The sequence below is a fragment of the Fukomys damarensis genome, unplaced genomic scaffold, assembly GCF_012274545.1.
Source record: "Fukomys damarensis isolate Sample0158 unplaced genomic scaffold, DMR_v1.0_HiC HiC_scaffold_24, whole genome shotgun sequence".
Classification (NCBI taxonomy): domain Eukaryota; kingdom Metazoa; phylum Chordata; class Mammalia; order Rodentia; family Bathyergidae; genus Fukomys; species Fukomys damarensis.
In genome coordinates, this window is record NW_022900936.1 from 8,434,153 (window position 1) to 8,461,046 (window position 26,894).

Here is a 26,894-nt window from a genome sequence, read left to right on the forward strand (position 1 = left end):
TGTACTGATTAATCATCTGATTTGTTTGCAAATTTTGTTTGTAAAACTTTTACGAGGAAAACACTTAAAATATTGTGTTTGTCTTGATGCGAACTAAAACTAGAAAAGTAATAATAAATAGGAGTTTTGCCTAGCATGATTTTTGCCACTAGAAGACTTAAATTCCGTTGGTCCTAACACTTCGCCAGATAAACAAGAAAACCACCCTTTGTCAGATTGTTCTCCGAAGCTTATTTGACTAAGTTATCACTGGAAGGCTACTCCTTTCTGTGTCTCTATGGACAGATTAAGACATCATGAGGGATGGTTATAAATGTTCATAGCAGGCACCAAAAGAAAATGGTGAGAAGAAAAGAGAATGTATTTGTTTTAGAGATTTTAATGAAAGGCCAAGTTTCCACCCTTATTTTTAAACAATGTGTGTTCAGCATTTTGACAGATGTGGCACTTGGCAGGTCCAAAGATCCTCACATATAGGAAAATATTGATTTCCAAGAATAAAAAAAAATAGCAAATGAAAAGCAGAAAGAAAATTGAGAGGAACCAGGAAGTAAACAAAATTTGTCTCCTTGGACCCGGAGCAAAATGTCAGACTAAGAGAATCTGAAGCTGAAAAAAAGAAAACCATCATTCCCATTTTTCATTCTAGTGAGAACTAATTTAGCCCTAAATTAGAAACTGGAATAGCTTAGATCATATTCAGTTCTAGGAGAGGATTTGCTGAGTTTTTGTTTGGCTGGGGATGATGCCTCATTGCAAGAAGAAAAGTATATCAACTTTAGTTCTTCTGGAAATGTGATTGACACAAGATTGCTTTAAAAATGAGAACCAAGACCTGCCGTGGAAAGGTACAAGATCCCAAGGATGAATGTAACTTCATGGTATACCTAAAATGTACCAATAAACTCAGTGAGGGAAGATTAAAAGGATTGCTTTTAAAGAATTCGTGTGTGACACGTGTAGACGTTTACTATCTCAATCTCTTCATGGAAACTTTCAGGGTTTTCCTTGTAAATGGTGTAGAACTCATGATTTATTAATTTCTCCTATTAATCAAAATGTAAACTTTAGAAGCAATAAATGGTACTAAATGGCATATTACCGTGCACACCTGAACTCAGACTGTCTGAGTATTGCTTAGTTCATGTGCTAAGGACTGGTACGTTGGGGATACAATGTAAAAGTAGTTGTGGTAAGCTTAACTTCTCATTTCTTTGGGGCGCAAAAATCTTGCACTGTTATGAAATTTATGCATAAAAGAGAATGGAATCTTTTAAAAAGAGGCCCCATTTCCCTGATATCTTCGACTGAAAAACTCAGAAAAAGCAGGGGATAAGCAGAATAAATGAATTGATGGAGAATTTTTTTTTTCTTCTTGTATCCAGGGAACAAAAGTATTTTTCTTTTGTATTTTTTTATTAGGAAATTACATCACCTAATGGAATCAGGTATAACATTTTTTAAAAAAAAATTAAACCACAACCCCACACTAAGCATCAAAAAATTGTCTGATCCAATTTTTCAGATTACTTTTCCAAATAAAGGAAACCATTTCTGGAATATTTAGAGTGATCTCAAATGAAAAGCGACTGTGCATGAGGTAATCGTGCAGGGTGCTTGCTAGCGATTTACTTTATTATTAATTTGTGTCTCACAAAGGAGATGAAATGTGGAAACTGAGGAATGAGAAATGCTCGTGGATGAAGTTATTGGGATGATTTCACAGACATCCCCAGAGTCTGTGAATCACCAGAGGAGCTCCAGCTACAATACATGATTGTACTTTTTATTGGCTGACAGCCACTAAATTACAATGCAACGTTACCAGACCCATCTGTGTTTGTAAAATATTACAGTCACAACAACAATAATAATAACGGCAATTGTTTGAGTATTAAGAAAAGACTGCATTAAAGAGGGAATGTTGCATCCGTCAGTCCGGCAGAATAAAAGATAACCTGGCCTTTGATTCAATGAGTCTTTATTAGGTGACGAAGATTGGACACATGTGTGCTTAATCTCACATGCTTGAGGCCAGGCCCTCTGTCTGAGACACAGCACACCTAGGTCAGTGTACAATGGAATCCTTTGTCTCTCTTCTGTGCAGATTTTTTGAAATACTTTTTTAAAAACCAAACAGAGAATCATTTTCAGTTTTTAAATCAAATTTACCCCTTTCCCCCACTAAGTCACCATAAATAGTCGTCTGGATAGAAAAAAAAAATTTTTTTTTAGTCCTCCTCAACTGGCAAGTATTTCCATAGAAATTATAGAAGATATTGTATGTTCTGCTAAAACCAGAGGCTAATGCTGCAAGAGCCTGAAAGCCCCTCGCTTGCGTTTCCAGCCTGCCTGATGGTGTTTAGCAAGCACTGTGCACTTAACGGGGCCTCACACCAGAGCCCCGCAAAGCCTTCGATCTGTCAGTATTTCTCGCCACACCGAGATTTTGTTTTGCCCACTCCAGTGTTCGTACAGCTCCATCTCTGAGCAATTAGAGAAACAAGATGCCACACCTGTGCCCGTCTTGCACATTTGCACAGTTAGCAGCTTTTTATCACAAATACCTTCTGCCCGAGGATGCCCATCCTGTTTCCATATAAATCCGCGAACATCTGTTACACAGGAGACGGGGTAGCTACCAAGCACTACTGTTAGATTTCTCGCCAGCAAGTCTCATTCCTTCATGTGGTTTCTGTTTTCTTCTTTAAACAGTTAATTATGTTTTATTCTTTCTTCTATAAAAGCTAAATTTAGCCAAGTTTTATACTAATTTAAAACATTTTCTGGAAATGACAGAGTGCTATTGTTTAAAAAAATAGCAGAGGCTGAATTCTAAATGGTTGTCACAAGTGAGTAGAAGGGGGGAAATGATCACGGAAGTTTATGTCTTTAAGTCTCAAATTTTATTTGATGGACACGGACAAATAGTGTTTGGGTCGTAAATCAATTCACACTCGGTACTCATATACACATGTGATCAGAAGGGGGCTCCTGAAAGGGAAGTCTCCTGGCTTTTCATCTCCCCACATTATTCTCTTCTTAGTGTAGATCGAATGTAAATTCTGAATTCTGTGTGACACCAGCTGTAGCTAAGCATAGACACATGTTATGTATAAACGTTGGAAAATGTGCTGTAGCGTGTACCGACTGCATCAGCCTGCTTTGCTGCTCATGGAGTCATCTGCTGTGTTTGCTGTATGAGTTTTACTCAAAACGTTAATATAAGAGAGGGAAATGGTGGCTCCACTGGGCCTACTTTCTCCTGGTGATTCTTACTTAAGAGTGATTTTGCCTAGGAGGGGACGTTTGGCGATATCTGGACTCATTTTGGGATGTGACAACAGAAATGAGTGCTAGTGGCATTCAGTAGGTAGAGGTCAGAGATGCCATTCGGTACCCTGCTGTACACATCGAACATCTCCGCAATAGATCTATCTGGCCAAAAATGACAGTAGTTCTGAGATTGGGAAACCCTACTTTAGCCATTGTACTAAAGTCTCCATTTTGTTTACTAAAGGGACAGTTCAGTTACTGTTATCATCAATATCAAGTGTTACTAACAATGCTAAAGTCATCCCTGAACCATAAGACACTAAAAAAGATATTCAGTCATATTTACTCATTATTTCTTGTATATTCCCTAAACTTTCACAAGAATTTTTTAAGATGTTTTCTCTGCAATGAATGAGACGCTAGGAACCAAGTGCTCAACTCATGGAACATTTTGCATATCAGAGGCAGATTTAAACCCAAGGTTCAATCCAATCCTGCACCAGTCAGGAATCACCAAAACTATGGTTCTGGATTGAAATCCTGGCCATGAAAGGGAGCTCACCATGGTGGGTTCCATTTCTTCGTTCTTCTCATGGGAGGGCACATAAAGAAAAACCAGTTAACATATGGGTGGCACCTTAATTATAGAAGTATATTTGGTTTTTTCTCTAAAACTCTTTATTAAAGTCACTCTTTCGAAAGATTTCACTGGGTTAAGAATTTATTAAGTGTAAAGAGATTATATTTTTCACCAACAAATGTAGAATGAAGACAGGATGAAAAATACAACAAGAAAACAAGGGAGAGAAAAAAACAAAAGAAAGTCACAAAAAAAATGGAAAATGCTATTTCCAGATGCACTCATAGCTGAAAGTCTTCAAATTGTAAGACCTCCGTCGACACCCTGGGCCATCTGCCCACTCTCATCTTGGCTCCAATCCCTTTTCTCTGATTCACACTCACACGGCCTGCTTCTAGAATAATTAAAGCTTATAAGAGCTTTGACACCCTGAGTCCATCATACCCTGCTCTGTCATTACCAGACCCACAGGATCAGAGCCCCAGTGATGGCCCCACGCACTTAATTTTTGTTTCTCTGGTCTGATTTTCTGGTCCCCAAAATGCCAGCATGTGAGCAGGCCTGTATGTCCACATCTTGAAACCCTCTTAGCTCTTTAGTGTCTACAAGGCCAAGCTTTCCAACATCTGCCAAGACACAGCTGTCTGGACCAGTACTTGATTGGCAGGTTGGGCATGATGTGAATATCAAAGCCAAATGTAATAGAAAGAGTCTGGACCCCTTGGCTAAGCTCCCTCTGGCTGGTCCGCCAGAAACTTCATGCAGCAGACATAGATTAACTATCTAGTGCTATCAATAGAAGGATGAACATGAGAGAGAGTTTGACACTGTCTCTGCCTTCCAAGTGCTCAGTCTAATAATAGAATAGTCATAGAAGGGACCTAAAGTGTCTCAACTTCAAGATGGATAGAAAGTATAACTTGCACTGAAAGATTATATATTAAAACTTTATTAGAATGGGGTGTCAGGATACCACCCTTGAAGTAAAAAAAACCCAAAGAAGTAAAGATGTGGAAGAAAAGGAAAAGGTACAAAAATTAGGGTGCAAAGTAAGAGGGTTGCCACTGACTGGGCCACAGCTTACAAGAAACCTTAAATACTTGGCATCTCAGGACATACCCCAAAAGCCATGTGAATCTACTGTGTCCTAGAACAAAGGTGAAGAGTTTATGTGCTGGATCCTCCCCATTTATTGTCTGTCGGCGATCAAAACTCCACCCCACAAGGGATTAATCTTCTTGCACTTTCACATTGCTGCCCTGCGCCTCAGGCCACCACCGAGCTATCCCAGCATCCCAAAGTACTGCCAAGGTAGCGCGTGGGTGTAGCTGACTCCTCTTGTCAGCTAGCATCACTCACAGAGATTCTTTAGTCCATGGTGGCAATACCAGCTGCCGTAGTTTTATAATAGTGTCCACTGCCCTGCCGCCAAGACTACCCAGACCCAGAAACATGACGAATCCTAAGGCCCTGAGCCAAGTAGGGCTATGGTGGTGAGTGAACTTGACCATCCCATCAGTAAGTTCAAGGCAGTGCACTCCATACCCAGCCAAACCAAACACTAAGTTAAAATCCAGGAACACTGTATTCAAAAAGAACCATAGGTCTTGAAATCTCTCTGTTTTTAACTCAGTATACATGAAACATAGTAAGACAATGATATTTGCTCCCTTTTCTAGTAACCAACCTTAATAACTCCAACTTGCCAGAAGTATCCCTGTATATTAAAACACAGTGAAGGACTGATAGCACTCCACCACTTGTAAAATGTCAGATGTTGGGGTTAGTGTTAGTGACCTAAAACATTAGAAACCTAGTTAGTTAAACATAAATGTAAGGGTCTGGGATTTTAGCAGGGGATTTTAGCTCAGTGGTACCACGCCTGCCTCACAAATGCAAGGTCCTGATTTGATCCCCAGAACCAAAAAATAAAAAACAAGTGTAAAGAGCATCAGAGCCTAGCTGTGGATGTAATTTGATCTAGTCACATGGATATTTGGAAGCACTGGTTCCTACTGACAATGCTGTTTATAGCATGTACCTAGCTTGCATCCTCTACTACACATGAAATTACAGCTCTGTGGAAGGCGAGTGAGTATTTAAGGCTGGAGAAGAGCTATTTCGTTCTAATCAATTCTACCATCAAGATGGTCTCAACAAGCAATTTTCCAAAATAGTTACGGCTTAGGCAAGTGCCTTTCCAATTTCTGTAAAGTAAGAAGCTTTGACCACACATTACAGTACATCCACATTTGTCTGTTACTTCTTTACATGAATTTTTACAGCATTGCTCCAAATGCGTGTGGCCAATATGCACATGTAAATGTGTCTACTCTGTAGATAAATAGGAATGGACACCTAAAAGAAGACACAGTGAGGACAGAGATGACAGGGAAGTAGGAGGAAGCAGCTAATTGGTCACAGAAGCAAAGAGGAGATAAATTGGCACATGTTTGCTATAGTTTGGCTGGGTGACGTTTCCCAAAGGCTGCTTCTCCCATGTGGCACTGTCAGGAGTTGGTGGGACCTTTCAGAGGTTGGTCCTGGAGAAAGTTTTAGGTCATTTATGATGTACCCTCAAAAGGGATTTAGGACCCTGGTCTGGTCTTTTCCTCTCTCTCTCTCTCTCTCTCTCTCTCTCTCTCTCTCTCTACCATGAAGTGAACAGGCTTCTTCCATACATACTGTTTTTCCATAGGTCCAAAAGCAATAGGGCCCAACCTATAGGCAGAAACTTCCAAAACTGTGAGGTGAAATAAACCTTTTCTCTTCATAAGTCGATTGTCTTGGGCATTTATTATAGTAGTAAAAAGCTGAAAACACAGTAGAAAAGAGTATAGGAAATTCAGGGAGTGATAAAGGGTCCTCTAAGCACCATAAATTAACATGAAACAGCAGCATAGGATGAGCATTCTCGAGAATATATCGCTTAGTGATGAGAGGCAGCATGAAGAAATGATACAAGAACAAAGTTCTGGGGAGGGAAGATTTGGGTTTGAATCCTGGTTCTGCTACAAGACCTGGGAACCACCAGATGAGCTTCAGATTCTGCCAAATATCAGGGAGCCATGAAAGCTGACTTAAAAGTTGTATCCCAAGTAATGTTGTATAACAGAGTCCTTAATAAATGATAAATGTTTTAAGTAGGGCAAGACCTTGGCATGGCTTTCTAGAGGAGCTTCTTAGAAGAGCTATATGAAAAGCAGTATATGGGGCACATCAGTGGTATATCAGTGGTTTTGAAGAGGACCAGGAGCTCTCTGAACATTGGATTTTTCCTCTGACACTCTACTAGCACCCATAAATCAGGATAACTGAAAAAATGTTGGTCCTCTTTCCCTCAAAGCTAGATGCTCCTTTTCACTTTCATTAATTTATCTGCTGCTATCTTGTTTTATTAAACAGTTTAATATCTACGGTGTGATCATCATTCTATGTAGTAACAGATACGAAGAAAGCTAAAACTGTCTATAAATTAATACCAATCATCTTTACAAATTAAAACAGCCTTTCAATCAACCAAATACGAATCTGGTGGTTTCCACTGGCTCCTAGATAGTTCTGATGTTTCCACCTCTGGCCTATCCCTGCCTTTTCTTATTTAGGCTCCAAGCTCATTGGTTCACCTCTCCTGGTTCAGTTTACTATACTTTACACAGATGGGCAGGATGGGTTCCTAAAAGTTCAATCTGATCAGATTTTGCTCATGCTCAGGATTCTCCCATGACTCTCTCCTGCACAAGACATTATAGACAACCTTTTCAAGGTCTCTTTCAACATGGACCTGACAATCCTGTGTCACCTTATCTGCCACTACGCCCTCTACATGCTTAATGCTCTACTCCAGAGAAAGGAACTATTTGTAATGCACAAACCCACATCTTCCGCTCTTGCCTACTGCAAAAATCAACAGTTGATCACAGCCCCACTTTCTGTTGTACTAAGTTACAGTCTCAGAATTGTCTTTTCAGCCAGTACCAATCAATGAGATCTGGGACTCCAGGTCTACTTTATTTGGTCATTCCTCCTCTAGTCATCTTGTGAGAAAAAGGAAGCAGGATCTGACTTGGGTTTAGACTATTTCATTGTGGCTGTCAGTTGCTTAAAAAGAAAAAAAAAAAAGACCTGTTGATGAACTTGTTTTCAAATGTCAACAATCTTTAGCAAATATAGACACTACCTTCCAGACACTTAGAAAAATAATAATATTATTGGAGGGATTTTTAAAGACTGAGTCACCTCGAGGCACAGGTGTGCAAGGACGACTACCACAAATCCCTTCAAACTTCCTTTCATTTATTCATCAGGACACTGAGCTCCAACAATCACGCAGAACAGCTCAGAGGTAAACTAGATAATCCTTAGACAACAAACACCATCTGATTCCAGCTCTCATATCAGGTAGGTACCGTGGGGGGTTTTCTCCTGCCAGTTCCAGCCAGCGTTGCTCACTGCCATTGAGACTGCTTGATGAGCTGTGCAGGTATTAACTATGAGTTGCTCTGAAGATTTAGCAATGAGATTTGGGGGTGAAGTTGGGGGTAGACACTTTCATCTCCTAAAATCAAGGAAGAAGATGTATGGCCTTAGAATTGAGAAACTGCCTCTAAATATGGTTTAATTGCAATGTTCTTCCATTTTTTCAAACCTCAAAATTTCATCTCAGAGTTTGAGTAGAGTGAGGTTATATGGATACAGATATATTTCCTCATGTCATCTTAAAAACTGTATCATTTATTCCTGAAGAACAGAGAATCAGGCCTTACCCTGTATCTGCTACAGTGAATTATAATGTACAGTGAGTAGGGGATATATTCACACTTAAATATTGGGGAAGTTTCAGAATTGTCCAGGAGGATGACGACAGTTAGAGAATATCTAAATGGCCCCAGGGCACCTTTCAGAGCTCTGAAGAATTCACTGTAAGAAATGTGTGTGTGTGTGTGTGTGTGTGTTTGGTGAAGGGCACAGAAAATTACAACAGAGTAGTTTAGGTAAAGAATATTAAAGTAAGATCTTCAGGTACCATCCATTCTTAGCTTCATCTCTTGCAAAAAAATGTTCTTGCTCACTTCACTTGTTTTTCTCAGATGATTGTCTAGTGAATATTATAAATTGTTTCCTTGTTGGTATTTTATTCAAACCAGTACCAGTCTCTCCACTGGTGGTCATGTTGTTAGGCCAAATGTATTTCTATCAAGGCACTGATCTGGGAACCTTGGGAATCATGAAACTCAGTAATAAGATCTACAATAAATAAAACATTTGAGAATCCCTCTTAGATAAAAAGCAGATAAATCAGTATCCTTTCTCAGTTATTCTTCACCCACTATACCCTAAAAATTGTTTTTGGGAGTGGATCTATTTCTGTGATTTCAAATGGAATAATATTATCAAGGCAATGCTACTTCCAAGTAAACCACTGAATCCACATTTGTCTTTTTCCCTGAGATGATTCATTCTATAATCATGCTGTAGGAGCATTTTACAATCAAACTCTTAAATGAATACATTATGGTAAAGTCAGGCAACTTGTTGAAAGCCCTGATTTAAATATCTAACTTTTGTAAAGAAAGATGGCGTTTAATAATTTGCATTACTAAGTTCAAGAGAAAATTTGTTTCTTGCCTTCTGTCTTTTGGCGATGAGTTCGTTCAGGTTGATCTACAGAATTGGGATAAAGGGGACATACCTAGATGCTTCCTCCAGCACCAAGGATTCAGGTCAGAGAATGGGGATTTTTAAACGAGATTTACTTGCAGAGTTAAATCCCAAAGAGATCTAGAGAAATAAACTTGCAAGACTCTGAGGCCTCCTGAGCCCAAGAACTTACCAGTGCACTCTGCAGGGACTGTTTCTTTTAGTGGGCTCAATGAGGTGGACTTGAGAAAGCACATTACTGTTTCAAACTATACAACAGGTCTTTTTACCCAAGAAAGGGGTAACTTTGGCCAGCAAACCTTAAATCATTCTAAGTAGCCTCCTAGTTGTAATTTGACCCCTTCAGAGATGAGTGTCAAGATCTTAAAAAAAAAAAAAAACTCTATGGCAAGAATATTTACTCAAAACTCGTATCTGCAGTGTGGCCATTCATTATTCATTCAGATTAAAGTTTTAGTGTTAACTTTGGCAGCAGATATACTAAAATTGGAGCAATACGAAGACAATGAGCATGGTCTCTGCACAAGGAAAACATGCAGCTTTGAAGCAGTAGATTTAAATCTAGAATTCTAGACACTAGAAAATGCAACAGAAGTTTCTGCAATGATGGTGAATGTTCCTTAATATTACCCAATTCAATATGGTAGCCCTTGCCACAAATGGCCATCGAACACTTGAAATTTGGTTATGGCAACCGAGGAACTCATTGTTTGTTGCGATAGGGCCTTACTATGAAGTTCAGGCTGACCCTGAACTCATTATGTAGTTCCTCAGGCTGTGAGGAACTAATGTGAAATGAGCTTTATTGATATCTCCATCACCACAAGAAATTAATGGCTATTCATAGACAGTGTTACTCTGTAGTAACAAGTGGGTCTCAGACTTGGTTGCTTATCATCACTTGGAGAGATTTTTAAAAAAGCAATGGCCAGGTCCCACTCCCAGAGATTTGATATGGGAAATAGATTGGTCATTATGATTTTAAAGAACACTCCAGTAACCATAATGTGTACAGTCATTTTTAGAGCTAAGTGTCTAGAAGAGATATACCCAGAGCCAACTGGCTAGTCCATCCATAAGCTATGATTGGATTTGAGCCTTTGAATATTACCAATGCAAGATACATTCGTGTTCCCAACGCAAGTTCTTCTACAATGTGACAGGCATGATGTGCAGTCTACTCTAATAGCATCTTTACTGCACTCTAAAATATTCATTATAGGATACTATGGTTTGGAAGTTACTATCAATGTGAAAGTAAATGGAAAACCCAAGGTGAGAGAATCTTATTGAATTCATGGTCTGAATACACAAGCAAATCATCCAAAGTTAAGGAAAAAAATCCTTGGGAGAAGTGAGTTATCCCCTAGCCCCCCAACTGCATCCACCCAAAGCACAGACCTTAAAAGAAGCCATCTCTGGCCCAAGGTCCTTACATGACACCACCACCTTCCACCCAAGACAAAGTACAGTATCTGTGAAATGAGCTGTGACATAAGTAGAGGCCACCAATTGGAAAGTCTTAGTAACAAATAAGCCGCGGGTTGTGCTACACTTGTGTGCCTCGTGTCCTGCACATTCTGTCTTACAGGAGCATGGTCAGGAAGAATGAGACTGAAGCCCTGCCTGTCAACATGAAATTCTTTAATTGCATGTTGTAGCACCAACTGCTTTTCCCCTACAGCATCCTTTAAACTCTTGCTCTGTAATTGCCTCATTTTCTTCATGAGTTTTCTCCATTCTTCTAAAGTAGGAGTCAAACTCTCTGAAATGCTTGAATTCACACTTTTTCTCCCACTAAATAACTCACTCCAGCAGCTGTCCTTTCCACAGCACTTTAGCTGAAAGGAAAGACTCGAGACCTCTGGGGAAAAGAAAGGCGGTGAGAGAAACCACGGCGAGCTGCTCAGCCACCCCTTCCAGACACTGTCGTACTACTGCTTACTGCCTTCATGGTTTGCTGTTGAGTAGTTCTGATATTCGGCGCAAGGTGCTGATGTCTTCAGGGAACATCTGTTTTACCTGTCTGGCCAATAATGATAGATAAATGCTTATACAAAGAATGATAAACAATGACCTGATTCTTCTTATACTTAGGAACGAAATCCTCTGCTAAATCTTCAGTTCTTACTGCATTACATTAAATCCCACTTGGAAAGACTATTTCACATACCTTAACCTGATATATTCAAAACATTGGCTAACAGGCCTGCTTTGTGAGAGGCCCCAAAGAGCTTTAGAAAAACCCAATTTGTGTTTGCTGTGGATCAAAATGCTGACAGGTTTAATCAATCAATAATAAATATGTGCTGTCGTTTCATATTAGGCCCACAAGATATTTGCCTTTAAAAAAAATACCTTTCACTATGAAAAGAATACACATTCCCTTCCAACTAAAGCAAAAAACTCAAAATCACCCAAAATATCACCCTCTACTGATAACTTCTGCTAACAATTGCGTATATGTTCTGTCCTCACTTTTGCTTTTAAATATTCATGGAGAGGGAAGTTAAATGACAGATATGCACAGCTTCTCCGAGGCCAAATGAGATCCACAAGGCCTTAACACTGCAGCCCTGTCGCTTGGGAAGGACTGATGTGTCCTGAAATCGTAGGCCCGCCTTCTCCCCTGCCATGCATCTATTCAACAGCCAGTTAGTAAATATTTCTTGGGCACTTTTTGGGCTATGCTATAAGAATACTAAGACATCCCCTCCTTTCCCTCCAGGGAGCACACAAGTCACAAGAGTTGTATTTATTCATTTCCTAGATGTAAAATACTGCGTGACTTTAAAAACTGCACTGTCTTGTAGTTCTAGAAGCTAGAAGTACAAAATCAAGGTGTGAACTGTGTCGTGCTCCCCTGCCATCTGCTTAGTGGAATCCTTCTTTATCCTTCCCCAGCTCCAGGTGGCTCAAGTGTTGGTCCAGCAGCTGTGTCACTCTGACCTCTGTCTGGGACATTATAGGGTCTGTTATCTTCCCACGATATTTTTTCTTTCCTGTAAGGACACTAGTCATTTTGAATTTGGGCCCACACCAACGAGCTGAACTTGACTTGATTATAAGAGCAAAGACTTTATTTCCAAATAAAGTCACATGCATTGATCCTGGGGGTTACGATTTTAACATATCTTCAGCAGGACACTGTTAAATCTAAAATGTTGAGGAGGCAAAAAATACACTCACACGATATTATTAGAAAATAATAAAAGGGGCCAGAGATTTAGCTCAGCAGTTCGGTGGCCTGCCTTGTAAGCGCAAGGACCCGAGTTCAATCCCCGGTACCAAAAAAAAAAAAAGAAAACAATAAAAGACCTGCACAAGGTTTTCAGATATATGACCCAATCTTTTAGCACTGCAGAAATTTACCAAAAGAATTATTTTAGAAGCATGAAGCAGTTTGCAGAGTTTATGGGTGTTCATTGCGGTAGATCTTGATAGTAAACGTGAGTAGGAGAATGTTGTGTGCTAAACATTTGTGCCCTCCCCCAAAATTCATATTGAAATAATCCCCTGTGTAATGAAGTGCAGCCTTGGCAGGTAAAGAGATCCTGAGAGTGGACCTTATGAATGGAATTTGTGCCTTTAGGACAGGAAGAGGAGCCAGGGTCATGGGCAGAGGCCCTAGCTCTCAGGCAGCGAACAACACCAATACCGAAGGCTTCTGGGAAAGGAAACGTATTCGGATTTGAATATGAGAGTCCTGGCTCAGCAAGAGCATGGAAGGTGGAAGTTGGAGGTCAAGGCCAACCCTGGGAGTCCACTAGAAATCCTGCAGAGACACTGGAGTGGGGAGAGGGTGAAGGACATGAAGCCATGGGTGAGAAGAAGGGAAAACAACAGAGCTTCAATAGTAAGAAAGACTTGAGATTCCTCCTTGAGAAGTAGGGAAGAGCGTTACTGCAATGAAGAAGAGGCAGAAGTTAGAGGGGGTGGGAGGTGTGGGAGCTGCCAGAAGCTCAGCTTGGCACTTGAGCACTTCTAATTCCCAAGGGACACCTAGGGTTTACAGAGTTAAAAACTAGGTTGTGGTTCGGCTTCTTTTTAAAGTCATAACTCTAATTAGACTTTTGTTTGAGGTCAGATTCTGACTCTTGGGAAATATTCCATGGGTTTTGTGAAGTCATGACTTTAAAATGTGCATAACTGTCACGGAGGATGCTCAGGGCCCAGGGCCTTGCTCCTCAGTGTATTTGCGAGTCCATTGGTGCACTGGAAAGAAATGAAAACCACAAAGCTAACGGATGGTGACAGCTTACTTCTTAAAGAACACAACTTAAATATAGATATTTCATCTTCACTGTTGCACACGATGAAAGGGAATCAACAGCCCTGGGTGCCTGACAGTCTTGTCTTTTCTTTCTGGGCATACTGAGCTGCACAGCCACCTGTCATAACGGCTACCACAGGCTGTCCCATGAGAAGATTAATCCACAGCCTCACTGTATCATGCTACAGAAAAGTGGACCTTGAGTGTCCGAGTGTCCGACGCATGACTAGGATACTGATAATGACCATTGACAGTTGCGGGCCTACATACAGTTGACATCAGTGGCCCTGCCAATTACTAGTTACGCTACCACAAACAATGTGCTTATTTTCACTGGGACTCCATTTCTTCCTCTATAAAATAGAAATATTGTAGAATCTCAAAAATTGTTGGGAAGATTTCGAGTGATAGTATTCATGAAGTATTTAGAATCATGTCTGGCTTAGAAGAAGCATTCAGTCAATGATAGTTGCGTACTTATTGTGTGAACATGATTTTGATGTTTTCCATCTCTTCATGCCAGAGGCTCTTCAACCTTGGGGACTCAAATTAGGCAGAAAATATGCTGTGAACCCCTAGGGGGAAAACTACTGAGAGACCAGGCTAGCTGCCCATCAGCAGATAAATGGATATAGTATATTACACAGTGTAGTATTCAGCCATAAAAAGAACACAGTTTTGTCATCTGCAGAAAAATGGATAGATCTGGAGGTGAGTATGCTGAGTGAAAAAAGCCAGACTCAGAAGGACAAATGTTGCATGTTCTCCCTAATATGTGGAATCTAAAAATGTGACAAAAAAGAAAGAGACTATTATTACACAAAAGGTAAGAAAGAAGGGGGAGGGATACATGGGGTCTAATACAATAGGGGGCGTGAGTATGATTGAAATATATTACACATGTTAACGCCCCAAGAGTGTGTCAGACTAGGGAGGAAGGTGGGGTGAAGAGGGTGATGGGGGAAACGATTCAAGTATGTTACTTGCACGTACAAATCTGCCCACATGAAACCATTAATCTGTACAACCAGTATGTACTAATAGAAAATGTGGGGGAAACACCCCCAAAAAACTATTGGGAGAATTAAACAAAGGAAGATGTATCTGTCACCTAGCCGGGGACATATGCACCTCCTTGGGTCTAGCGTCGCTGCTGCTCTGCAACCCTCCTGAAGATCCTAGAGGGAGAAGCACAAGTGCTTGCTTCTCCTTTTCACCAGAACACACCTTGCTGATGGTGCCTGGCACGGCCCAGAGCACCTTACTCTTAGCTCTGCCTCCTCTGACAGGACAGCTGTAAAGCAGGGACATAGAGCTCTGAGAGAGGAGGACATGCTTCACGTGACTGCTAAGCAAGTCCATGGGCAGGGTCAGAAGAACTCAGAGAAATTATATTATGATGACTATCCTTCCACAGATTTTCAAAAGTTGAATCTGTCAGGAGAGTGAATAAGAATGTTTATGTTTGTACATTCATTTTATAGCAGCATTAATCACAATAGCAAAAAGGTGGGAGCAACCCAAGCCCATTATCAAGTGGATGGGTAAACAAAAGTTTACCTGTATCCAGTGAAATAGTACTGGCTCACAAAAGGAGGGGAATTCAAGAATAGTACTGGTGCACTCTACAACACGGATGAACCTTGAGGGTGAGACAAACCAGTCAGAAAAAAGACAAATGCTGTTTGATTCCACTTGTACGAGGTCCCTAGAGCATTCATCTCCTAGAGAAAGTAGGATGGTGCGCACCAGGGGCTGTCAGGAGGCAGGAAAGGGGAACTGCTGTTTAATGGTGATGAAGTTTTATCTGGGGAAGATGAAAAAGATCTGGAGTTGGATGGTGCTGCTGATGGTTGCACAGCAGTGAGAATATATTTAATCCCACAAAGCTGTACGCTTAACTAAAATGGTAAATTTTGCCTTAAGCATATGTAACCATCATAAAAGTAGACAAAGGAAGAACAGTGTTTCTATAACTCCTGGTATACATACAAAAGGGGTAGTTTTAGTGGTGCTGTGGACACGTTTATGAGGATTATGTAGGAGACTGAGCCAGCCCATTGGCTTCGCAGAGGAATAGGTAAGCCTCAGAGCAGGTGTTTTTAGCTCTAGGTTTCAGCTGAGAAGCTGAAAGAGCTTTAGTGTCAAGTGCTGAGACCTTCGGCGGGGAGTCACCCCAACAGATGGATTCAAGTGTCCCCAGGAGTGTAACGCACCCAGCCAAAATATAAGGGATGTGCAGGGGAAATGCCAGACAAAGTTTCACTTGACTTTCCAGTTTTGTCTGAAATCGGCAAGGGTCTTGGTGTCCTTCAGTTTGGAAGTTGCCCTCCATAGGCGAGGCCGGGAACCCCAAAGTGTTTTCCTTCTTGCATCGTCTCGGTGTCTGGGAACAGAACAATCCCCCTGCCTAATGACTTGGCCATAGTCTGCTATCAGGTGGCATGAAGCTTGGGGTCTTGGGAATGAGGACTTAAAATATATTTACTTGCTGAAATATATATATTCAAAAGAAAGTAGACAAAAATGCCCTAAACTGGGCAAAATCACTCAGTGTCCTCCATCTGAGCCCAGGAGGTGCCCTTCTAGAGATGAGAGGCTTCTGCTAGCTTGCTTAGTGCACTGGTCCAAGAGCTTTCAGCAGGATCCTAGCAAGAATTATCTGCTCCGTACCTAGCTGTGGAATGAGTAGACGTTCACGTCTGCTTCTCCAGAGTGTTTCACAGGTGTGCCACTAATGTGGGATGTGCATGCTTCTTCCACAACTTCATTTGAAAAGGTTCCCCCGAAATAATCTTTTCTAATGTTCTACAAACCTTGTTTCTTCCAGGCAAAAACCTAACACAACAGTAATGCTCAATTATCACACATCAGTTACCAAAATACCTGCCACTTCCTGGATCTAATTTTGCTTCACTTCTATAAGGAGAACACTCAGTCAAAGAGGAAAGTATTTTTATCTTCATGCTAAATTGGTAAATCATTTTTCCCCCAGAAAAATGAGGTTCTGCTGGGTGAGAGCCAGATGTACAGTGGAAAACAAGCTACTCAGGAGGCAGCGAAACCCACTGGACTCACTGCAGTGAATGACAGACCAGTGGTGCCTGGTGACATTCACTGCAGGGAAGGGGCTTCCATGCAAAGTCAGCAAATAGTGTAGTAGATCAGTAGATCAAGAAGTCAAAAGAACTGGGTGGTCCCTTCTCTGTTCCCCAATAATGGGACGCACGTATACAATACAACCTTGAATGAGATTAGTTACTTTGGTTCTCACTGGTCACTAGATCAGAAATCCCATTTCCCAGAAACCCCTTCTTCCTACCACCCATGCTTTCCAGAGACCGTACGACTTGCAAATCCATGCTAAGGATCACATTTTAGTGATAAAGAAAGCAATTTAGCAGACTAATGAAGGAACATGCACACAGGAACCAAGGTGTCAGGGTTCAAATCCCAACTCTGGTAGTTGTGTGATGTTGTGTGGGCAAGTTATTGGGGGGCTCTTTTTCTCGTTTTCTTCATCTGTAAGATATGTATAAAATAATACCTACCTCATAGCATCAGTGACATGAAGGTAAAAGGAGTTGATTCGTTCATGTGTGGTGAATTCATATAGAATGATAGTGTGCTACATATACTGAAGGGTATGATCTCTCTCTAAATACATTCCATTGTAACTGTAAATGTATATATATTTCATACACCCTGTATCCTGTCATTTATAATAATTGTGAAAGATTTATAGTGCAACCTTCATGATTATAGACTCATTCTCTCCCAACAAAGAAGACTATCAAAGACATCAATGAGAGCACAATACATAAAGTAAGCAAACTTTTAAAACAATCTGATAAACATAGACACTTCCACATAACTCTTGCAACTAGGAAGATTGGGTCCCTGAGTGCCAGTATTGGCCTCACACTGCTTGACTTGGAGAACAGTTATCATGAATGCGTGTTGAGAAGTTTTCAAGTTGAGAAGCGTCATCTTCCCCAGTACCCTCTCATCTCATGAGCACCAATGAGGAAAGGTCTTTGATTATTGCACAGTGGTCTCTAACAACCATCGTTTATTATTTTATTTATGAATAAATAGAATATTTATTCTGGGGTCCAGAATACAAATTGGTTCTAAGTTCCAGTGATTGGTTTTCTTTTTGTAATTGCCAAATTCCATATTTATTTCAGTCCTTGTATAAGGACTAAGCATTCCAAGATTTCTCTGAATTTCTCTACTTGTCTGCCCATCTTTCCATCTTTGAGCAGGAGCAATATCAAGAGATGCTATCATTTCATTAAATTTCTCACCCAGCAAGAGCAACCCTAATTTGATCTAGTTATAAAGCACTGCCCAATATCTTTTTTACTGGGTAATAATCAAATATTCACACACTCAAAATTAGGATGTAGAATGCTAATGTAGAATTCTACTTCTCTGAGTTCAACTGAAAATGGTGGTCTTTAATGTTTTATTTCAGCCTCCTCCTCGTTACCTAGGCTGAGCACCTGGACATCTTATCCATGCTCTAGCCCCAACTCTACATCTACCTCCCAAATTATGAGTATCATTTCACACTGTCTTCTCCATCTGCCTTCTCTTTCCCTGGCTACTTTGGCCTCTCACCAAGATGTCTGCCTCATTGGCCTAGGACCTTCCAATCTCTGCCCACTTCTGAGTCTCCCTGATCCCTAAGGGCCCTCTGGAAGCATGACTGTAAAGCTTTTCCTTTCACTCAGAATCCCTATATGATGTCCACCTGCCCTGGGAAAAGAAGTCTCCAAACCTTTAGCCATAGACTTAGTAAGAGCACTTCTATTTTTACCAGGAAAGGGTGGGTCACAGCATGGGTGTTCCCGTTGACAGTCCTGAGCCTAAATCTTGGTTCTGCCATTTCTTGGCTAGGTGGCTTTGGATATTACTGACCTTTTATAAATCTTCTATTTTATTTATGAAATTAGATCATTTGTAGCGCTTTTACCGAAGGGCTGTCATGAGCATTCAATGAAATAATATAGATAGAGGATTGACTCAGGCCCTGGCAGTCAGTAGGTGCTGCCCTGTCCCGTGCTTGGTCTCCCCATCCAGCTTTTATCCTGCCTGCGCCATCTCTTCCTTATGCCAGTGTGTGCTGCAGCTGTCTCCTGCACACACCATTAGGTGACTTCCTGCTCTTTCCTTCTCCCTTGACTTCGCTTACATCAGAGAGCCATCTCAAATTCTTTTCCCAGTTCTGCATGTCCAGACTCTATACTCCTTCCAGACTCAATTCATCCCACTTTTCTTCCCCAGCCCTTCCATATGGAATCCATCTCTCCCTTTCCTGTGCTCCCATAATGCTTGGTTTATATTTGTATAGCCACATTTGTCCCATTCTGCATTGGACTGTCAGTATTTGTGAACAGTGACCAATCCACCATCCTCACAAGACAGCGTATTTGTGAAGAAGGGTTGATGGCCAGGCCCTCATCAAATACCAGGACGGGACTTGGCACTTGGGAAATGCTTGTATTACATTAATTGAATGTAGAATTCATATTTTGTTGTATTCTTCAAGACTTTACGGGGTATATTAATTATAAGGCAACAGAGATCGCCATCCTTTCTCCTTCCCCTGAAACACAAACTTCCAGCAACTGAAACACAGCTCTGCATTTGACAGGAGATTGTGTGTCTGACATGCGATACCAGTGGGCCACTTGAGTTTCATTTCACTTGTTGTGTCAGAAAATCAATCAGTGACTTCAGCAAAATCTTAAAGCTTTCTTCCATCTCTAGACCATGGTAAATAATTCATGTCACTTTCCTCAATCCCCTCCCTACACATACACACACACACACACACACACACACACACACACACACATATACAGGATCCTTTTCTATTCTTAACCTGAATAACACACAGAATATGCATTATTGAATCTGCTTGGATCTCTTGTTGTCATACTTTTAAAGAGTCAAGAGGACAACCTATTTTAGGGGGTAAAACCTTTTCAAATATAAAGATTATGGTGGCACACACCTATAAAACAGTCTAGGAGCCTGGGGCAGGAGGATTAAATTTGAGCACAGCCTGGGCAACTTACCAAGACCTTATCTTGCTAAGAGACAAGACCCTATCTCAGAAAATAAAAAGAGCTTGGAGTGTAGCTCACAATGAAGACCTAGGGTTCAATCCCCATTCTGCCCCCAAAAGTGAAAATGTTGATATTCAACACTTCAGACCCCAAAATACTCTTTTTCATACTTTTATATTAATTTTTATTCTCTCTCTCTCTCTCTCTCTCTCTCTCTCTCTCAACAAAATAGCATTGACCTCAAAAAAACTGGGATTTGCAAGTGTTAATATTTAGATATTTCTGGAATGGGTCACCCAATATTATTGATCTTTTGCACTTATTTCTGTAGTCTGACAACACCTTTGACAAGAAACAATAAACATGGTGACACACCAAATCAAAACTCATGTGAATAACATTTTATATTTGCATATAATGCTTCTTCACATGATTGTAAAATGCTTTTCCTCCCATGAGGCTTGCCACAACAACCATTGAATGCAATCAAAACAGATACTAAGAGCATGAGTCTTTAAGCTTACACAGGTTTGAGGGTTTTGGGGTTGAGGCTAAGCCAGAAAGGAGGAATCATAACGCAGTTACCAAAGACTATTGCATACTCATCCTAGTAGAATCAGGTCAGTGATGAGCTTGACTTTACCTGCAGGGTGCTTCCTGTACTTCCTGTCTTAGAGGGTGCACCCCTGTCTCTTCAGGTAATCATTAACCATCCCATAAATCTCAGAGTTTAAGAGGTCTCAAAACATTAAAAAACTAAAATAGCACAATGTGGAAATGTTGGAAGGTTTTTAACATCTCTGTTCTAGTACTTTAAAATAGAAAACAGTTCAAGTCCCATTAGTGGAACAATGGCAAGGGTAAATATAGCCTAAGAGTTGTCTCGTGCAAAATCTCATTGAATCATCATAATGCTGTTATAGAGGAAGAAGCATTATCCTCAATCTTTAATTCAGGAAACAGTAAAGGCCCAGCCCAGAGGAAGGAACACACCAGGAAGCAATGCCTCAGTTTTGTGTATGTCAAGTTCGAGTGGGTTTGGTCTGCTTTTACTGTTTTTCCTGGCTCTCGGCTCAGATTTCTCCGTGGTTGCTGAAGTTTGAAGGGCATCAGATGAGTGGTCACTCTTCTGAATTCCAAATCCATTAAAAGATAGACAGAAAGAAGCAGGACAAGTGCAAGTCACAATGCCAGCTTTATGACTGTGTGACACCAGACTGCCCAGGGGTTCCGGTGCGTAGCAGCCTGGAATCCTCAGGCTCATCTGTCTCGGGCATGGCTATGCCAGTGCAGGGGATGCAAAAGAGGTCACATGAGGACGCAGACCCGAAGGTGTATTTCCTGCAGGCACCAGCCCGGGGAAGAGGAAGAGAGTAGGTGGGCTGAGTTCCCTGGGCTGCCACTTCCTTCCTTCAGTGAAGGGAAGAGAAGCCAGAGCGATGTCCTGTGGGGCTGGAAGCATCGGAAATGGAAAAGAAATGCTACTCCTCTGAAATCTTCCTGTAAGGAGTCTCCCATCGTGGGTTTAGTAGACGTTCAAATATACACGGTGACTTCCTGGCAGGTATCTAAGCACCCTTATCTCAAGTTTGTCACATGAGTCCCTGTGCAGGCCAACGTGGCAGGGAGTCCTTGTTTCCAACGCCTCACCAGGAGACCTCGGGCGAGCCACTTAACCAATCCCCGTTAATAACCTCTGCGTTGTGGACGGGAATCATCCCTGTGTGTAAGATCCCCAACACCAGGCACCAATGAATGGATCTTGCAAACTCAGCTACCATCAAAGCCTGCCTGCGAGGAGGGGACTGCTCTCCGGACAGACTAGCCTATCTTCCAAGTGCCCTTAGCAGACCGCAGTTTGATGGAGTCCCTCCTGATTCCCTCCACACAGCCCGGGTGACTTTCACTCCATAGCATGTTGCTTGAGGAAAAACAGTACGTTAGTTCATGCCTTGCGAATGCTCCAAGTCGGAACAGCTACACATGCTTGGTCCTATATTTTACCCCCCTGACAGCCCAGGAAAAGACATATGGGTTAGATTTTTAGACAACACTCATGTGAAAAGCCTTTTATAGAAGCATATTTTTAGCATCTCCCAGGCTAAACTCTGGGCCGAATTTAATCCATACAGCCCTCCAGTCCAATCAAGAGCTGAAACACAACTTTGTGTCAAGAGTAATATATTGTTAACTGATATGTCAGAAAATCAATTAATTACTCTTAAGAAGCAGTTAAGAGTATCCCTACAATGCTGCCATGTGAATTATTAAAGAATGCAACATAAAGGGTCCCTGTGCCCAACCCAGACTAAAACCCTGTGTCATGGGATGCTACAAAATGCCCATTCTGTCCTGAATCTTAATTGAAAATAATTGCAAAAGAAAATGTAAAGAGAAAGTGGTGCGGCTAAAGCACGGTGGAAAGGAGCAGTCTACTGATGCTGTTAAATGCTGTCCCAAAAGAGGATTTTCTGGAACCCTGCAGGTGTCTTGCTTCCCTGAGAGCCCTGCTGGCCTCAGAGGAAAGTTCCTGCAGTGCTCCTTTTCTGCTACAGGCAAGGAATGTGTGTCCCTCCCTCTCCGGCCAGGTCTAGGCGCTGGTTGTTTTCTGGATCCTGGCTCCTAAGCTCAGTCCCAATCACTACTGGACCCTATACATAATGTGGTGTGATTCTGAAAAGCACTCCAGTGCTCCTGGTGTTTCAGTTATGCATCCAGCACAGGTTCCCTAAGTGCTGTGAGGTCTCTTCCTAGCCACCTTGGCCTGTACCCCAAAGGCAAGGAAAACAATGGGCATAGGATTCTGAAGTTGTAAAAGAGGGGGGCAGGCTAGGGCAATGGAGTATACAGAGGAGGGAGGTTCCTTGGTTTCATTTGGCCTGAAATGTTTAACATCTGAAACAGAAAACCCATCATTTGCATAACCAAAGCATCCACAGCAGCCTGTCAGGAAGAGGCTCCTGTACTGATGGCCAGTCCTGGTTATCACAGGCCAGACGCAGGCAGACGTGGTGGGAAGGGCTTCCTTAGGTTGCTCACAGAATCAACCTCTGAAGCCTTTAGCGTACCAAGGATACCACAAAACAGAGAAGAACACCGAAGGAGCCTGGAACTCCAGGGTTACACATAGGGGCAAATAGCAAAGGCCGAGGGAGGTTTTTCCTCCACCGCTCAACACCTGGAAGTAGTTATTCCTTCAGTGTGAGATCTGAGCTGCCTCCAGATGCCAGCAGGTTGGAGGAGGTGGCAGCCAGAGCTTCTTGTCATTCATTTATTCACTCATTCATTCATAAAAAGTATTCACTGACTGTGGACGCCATTGTGAGCACTTTTCTTCATGCCGGGTTCATTCCAGCAGTGGACAGGATGAGTTCCTTCCTACGTCCTCTCTGTCTGTCCCTGGGAAGATGGAGATAGGCGACAAACAAGTCAACTACATAAGACAAGAGCAATGGTGAAAATAAATCAGCAGTATGATTTGATACCAGGGATGGTGCGGGGATAAAAAGAGGGGTTATTTTAGTGAAGATGACACTTTAGCAGCCATGAAAATAACTGAAGCTGCATGCATGGCCAAGAAGCCACTGCATATACAGAGGAGATGCTAGGAGAAGGACAGCTGGCTGGGTGGGCAGTTCCTCCCTGGTCCCCATCATAGACTCCAGATCCACGCCGACTGCAAGCCGCTGCTCTATCCCAGTACCAGTTCAAAAATGACTATTCGATAAATTCCCTTGATGGTCTCTCTTCTCTCTGTGCCTGGCCTACAGAAGATCACCCCTTCCCAAGGTTGGGAAGCAGAGAGAGCAAGAAAGAGTCAGAAGGAAGTTGCACCATTGGAAGGCACATCCTCAGTGACCTACTTCCTCCAACTAGTCTCCACCTCTGTATTTCCCGTTTAGCTATGAACTCAACTCATCGATGGATTAATTCACTGAAGAGGATAGGCAGTCACCCCGCTCGGCCCCACCTCCGAACCCTGCTGCACTGGGGATCAAACCCCAAAATGAGTCACTGGGGGTGACTGCACACCACAACCACAGCACTCTTTATCCCCTGGGTCCTGTGCCACCACGAGAAGCAGCAGCTATATAAGCCTAACCCCAAAAAGCAGCCCCTTCTTACAGTCTGAGCTCTCCTATTACCCCCCGGGAAGCCCTAGCAAACCCCAGGGCCTCTGCACGGGTCTTGTCCTGAAAAGCTATGCAATATTTAAATAAAGTACCAGCATGAGCATTGGGAGTCCAAATACCCTGGGATTCAGAAACAAGCCAGCCCTGGGCACTGTGTGGGCCAGGAACGAGACTGAGGACAGCACTCACTCCGATGTCAGCACCTGGATGCACTCAGAGCCCGTCCCAGCGGGAAAGGGCGAGCTGCTCTCTCTCGTAGTGATGACAGCACAAGGGCAAGGAGTGGCTTCTGCCTGTGCATTTAGCTTTCATGATATACTTCTTGACTTTAGAAAGACAGTTCATCTGTTCTTAGTTCCCAGAAGCTCAAATGAATTCTCTGCCAGAAAAAAAAATTTTTTTCTGAAAATTATCTCCATCACTGAAGATTCAATCTGGAAATTACCAAAAGGAGGAAAAACAGGGCCTGGAAGGGTTTTGAGTACTCTAATCAGGGGTAGGGAGGTGGGGAAGGCAAGAGAAGTGATGGCCCTGTGCGGTCTTCCCAGACACCAGGGAGCCACACAATGTGACTCAGACCGAGAAAGGGAGACTTTGGTTTCCTGGGACAGCAGGCCGGGCCAGTGGGGCAGTCAGGGAGCCAGTGGGTAAGAGAGAGCAGAGTGGTGAGTAGGTGTTGGAGCTGGCCTGGGAGGATGGAGCTCAGAGCAGTCTGTGCACATTTGTGACTGGGTTCACACTGGAGAGGTCAACTGAGCCATCCATTTCAGGGCCACATTGGCTGAGGCTGCTCCTCGCTCCTTGGAAGGTGTGAGCAGCCAGTTCACACCCAGGGAAGTAACAGTGAGGAAAGAAAAGTGGGAAGAAGAGGAGGATAAGGAGAAGTCAAAGGAGGAAAAGAGGAGGGGGAAGAGAGACAAGACGTAAACAGGGAATTTGTTTAAATGATCCATGACCGTAAACATCAGATTTTAATCTTATTGAGACGTGTCAGCTCCTCTGTACTTTACAACAATGAAGTAAACTCATCCGCTTTTGTGAGAATGACCCTGCTACAGCCAGAGATCAGGGGCCCTGCCAAGGAGAGGCCTCTTGGTTCATCAGAGGACATCAGTACCCTCCACAGCGCCCTCTAGAGGCTGCAGGTCTGCAAAGAGAACATCTCCCTTCTCTCATCCCTCCTCTTCCTTCCTCTCCCCTTCCCTTCCTTTCCGCTCCCTCTTTTCCTTCCCTTTCCTCTTCCCTCTTTCCTCCTCTCCCTCCTCTTCTTCTCTTTGCCGCTTTGCTCTAAGAGGGCCCACACAGTGCAGTTCTCTGTTTGTGGTAGTATGCAGCCTCTACGCCCAGAGAAGGAAAAAGTGCCACCTCTTCATCTGTCCCTGTCTTTCGTCCTTTTCAGAATGATTTTTTGTTTTACAGTTGCACAGTAGGGTTTTACATAAGACCTGTAGAAAGAAGGAAGGGAAAGAGAGAAGAGGGAGGGAGGGAGGGAGGAGGGGAGAGAGAGAGAGAGAGAGAGAGACTATAAACCCATCTGCTCTGCCCCAAATGCATTGTTTCCTACATTAAGAAAGTACAAGTATTGTGAACAAGCATTAACTCTTGTGCAAAGTTAACTCTTGTGCAGAGACTGACCCTCATTTTCAGAGCTCACCAGGCCCGGTGAGGGCAGAGCAACAGTCTGATGCAATCCTTGTCACTGTCTGCCCCCACATTGTGAAGGAAGAAGAGAGGCAACATAGGGCGCTGTACGTTCAGGGAATCCCAAGGCTTAGACCTTGAACTCAGTCCCATTTACTTATTCGCTTAACTGTAGTACAATCTAAGACAAAGTAGCTCTTAGCTTTTTTTCGCTGCCCCAGGATTCAGGTCTAATTCATGCCAAAAAAAAAAAAAAAAGGCATAAAATGCTTACATAGAGCAATCAATTGAATTATGCTCTAAAGATAAAGAGCAGGATTATACATGTAACCTCTCACCATCCGTGTGCCCACAAGCTAGACACACTAGTCCCAGGGAGATCTGTTCTAACAGAAAGACCCATGGCTCTGTTCCTCTTTCTTGAGCGCTATTAGATAAGCCTTTTACACATCCGGAATCATTGGTCCCATTTGATATCCATGCCAAAGAATTTCAAAGGCTGACTTTGACAAAGGGCATTTGGAGAAGAATGATAAAATGTGTCTGATAAAATAGACACAAAAGACTTAGGCAATAAAGACCTACCAATTGGGAAAGCAGGACCTGGGCAGGGGGTGTGAAACTGTGTTATCTGCAGCCTCAGCACTGAAAGATAGTGGCCTGAGTAGAAGGGTTTATCTGGCCTTCGCAAGAAGAGAGTTTGCACCTCCCCTGCGTCTCTCTGCAAAGCCCAGGAAACACCTTGCGCAGCAGTTAATGCAATATTTGCCATCCCGGCCCTCAGTGACAGTTAAAAGGGTGTTACAACATAAAATTGAGCAACGACCTTGCTGTATCATCCAAGTCTGGGTTTTACACCACTTTTCCTTCCAGAGAGACAAATAGCACATTTAGCGTGACATTTTCGGTTCTCTCCTTACTTTCAGTTTATATCACTAAAGGGAGGAAAGAAACATCCTTCCTTCTTCCTTTCCAATACCATTTACAAACAAATGTCTACTTGACATATTTATTCTTTGTATCTTATTGCTTTCTGTCTTGAGAATCCCAAAGAATTCCTGCTATCTCTTCTTGGAGGTATAGTATTTGGTCCCTCTGGTTTCTTCTTGGGACTGAAGTTTAATTTATGTGATTGCAATGAGGAAACTACTTTGAAAGAGGAATCACTTTAGCTTTTCAAGGATTGTAAATTTCCTATAAACGAAATTTCACAAGATGCTCCTTTTTTTTTTTTTTTTTTTTTAAGAAGT

The 26,894-nt window shown here is 42.2% G+C and overlaps 1 protein-coding gene and 1 non-coding gene across 2 annotated transcripts in view; both read left to right on the forward strand.

The window, feature by feature from the left end:
* Runx1 (RUNX family transcription factor 1) overlaps positions 1 to 26,894 on the forward strand; it is a 228,618-nt gene that overhangs the window by 99,884 nt on the left and 101,840 nt on the right.
* LOC117283275 lies at positions 9,974 to 10,081 on the forward strand. The gene has a single exon (XR_004514266.1). It is a non-coding gene; the product is annotated as a U6 spliceosomal RNA (small nuclear RNA).